The 1,964-nt window shown below is 36.4% G+C and overlaps 1 non-coding gene across 1 annotated transcript; it reads right to left on the reverse strand.

The window, feature by feature from the left end:
- Positions 1–860: 860 nt before the first annotated feature.
- Positions 861–968, reverse strand: LOC131740284 (U6 spliceosomal RNA). The gene has a single exon (XR_009330881.1). It is a non-coding gene; the product is annotated as a U6 spliceosomal RNA (small nuclear RNA).
- Between the last annotated feature and the right edge of the window lie 996 nt (positions 969–1,964).

Below are 1,964 nucleotides of genomic sequence, written 5' to 3' on the forward strand. Positions count from 1 at the left end.
GAACAGTGTGTCCAAGAAAATGAGTTTGAGGTTCAGGGAAACAAAACTCTTTTTCATAGTTTTAAAAGAAACATAGTATTGAATTATACAGACTATCAATTTCTCCCAGTAAGTGAGCATGTGCCAACCTCAACTTTCTTCACTAGAACATGGTTTAGGAAGTTTATTTTCAGTCAGAATATATATTAATATTACATATTAATATTAATATAATTAATATTAATTAATATAAAATTATATTATATATTGTATATATTTTTTCAATATTTTATATGCTGAGTATTGAAAAATAGATATTTGTATACACACACATACATACATATGTAATCTTGACTATGTATGTTAGACTGGTGGTTTTAATACAGATATCGTTAATAAAAATACTTTCTTTTGAAACTTTACTAGTGATTAGCTTTATGGCTTTTAATGTGTCAACTTTCCATCTCTCCTACTCTTAGCAAGACCGTCTGTTTGTGGCTGGAAAACCATGGACTTTTAAGGCATAAAAAACTGGACATGAAACAGAGCTTCACCACTTAGTTGGGTGATACTAAGGAATTTACTTACCTCCTTTTTATTTATTTATTTTTTTAATTAATTTTTATTAGAGTATAGTTGCTTTACAATGTTGTGTTAGTTTCTGCTGTACAGCAAAGTGAATCAGCTACACATACACATATATACCCTCTTATTTGGATTTCCTTCCCATTTAGGTCACCACAGAGCATTGAGTAGAGTTCCCTGTGCTATACAGTAGGTTCTCATTAGTTATCTATTTCCATACATAGTATCAGTCATGAATATATGTCAATCACAATCTCCCAATTCATGCCACCCCCCTTCCCCCTTGGTATCGATACTAAAATATGGAACACTTTCATGAATTTGCATGTCATTCTTGAGCGGGGGTCATGCTAATCTTCTCTGTATTGTTCCAATTTTAGTATATGTGCTGCCGAAGTGAGCACTACTTACCTCCTTTTTAAACTGTGAATGGTCAGCTTCCTAAACTGAGAAATGACAAAAATTATACCAACCTCATTAGGTTGAAAGAGGATGAAATCAAGTCTGCAGGTTTTGCAGTCAGTGATGTAAAATGAAATCACATTTTCTGTAATTGTCAAATTCTAATGGCTCTCTAGCCAACATCTTCTCTAAGAAATTTGCACTTTCAAAAATTTCTTTGGCTCAGATAATACAGAGAATCTCGTGTTGTATGTACATTTGCCACTGTAATCCACAACAAACATATTAGCAAATCAAACTTGTTAGAAAATGTCTGCATAACATATATCTGATAAAGGACTTTTATCCAAAATATACAAAGGATGTTTAAATCTCAACACTAAGAAAACAAACACAATTTCTTAAATGTGCTAAAGATCTGAAGACACCTCACTGAAGAAGATATACCAGTCACTTGCCCTTGGGCACTAAGAAACCACTACACAACTATTAGAATAACTAATATCCCCATAACTGACAGTAACAGTTGCTGGCAGAGAAACTGGAACTCTCTTTGTTGTTTTCATTTGCTCAACATCATATGTCTTTAATCAAATGCAAATTAAAACAGCAGTGAGAGAGCATTACACATCTATTGGAATGCTTGATACCCAAAAAGTTGACAATGCCAGTTCCTGGCAAGGATGAGGGCAATAGGAATTCTCGTACGTTGCTGGTGGGAATACAAAATGATGCAGTCACTTTAAAAACAGTTTAGCGGGCTTCCCTGGTGGTGCAGTGGTTGAGAGTCTGCCTGCCAATGCAGGGGACACGGGCTCGTGCCCCGGTCCGGGAAGATCCCACATGCCGCAGAGAGGCTGGGCCCGTGAGCCATGGCCGCTGAGCCTGCGCGTGCGGAGCCTGTACTCTGCAAAGGGAGAGGCCACAGCAGTGAGAGACCCACGTACCACAAACAAACAAACAAAACAAAACAAAAAAAACCAGCAGTTTCTTACAGT

This window comes from Kogia breviceps, chromosome 13 (assembly GCF_026419965.1).
Source record: "Kogia breviceps isolate mKogBre1 chromosome 13, mKogBre1 haplotype 1, whole genome shotgun sequence".
In the NCBI taxonomy this organism is placed as follows: Eukaryota; Metazoa; Chordata; class Mammalia; order Artiodactyla; family Physeteridae; genus Kogia; species Kogia breviceps.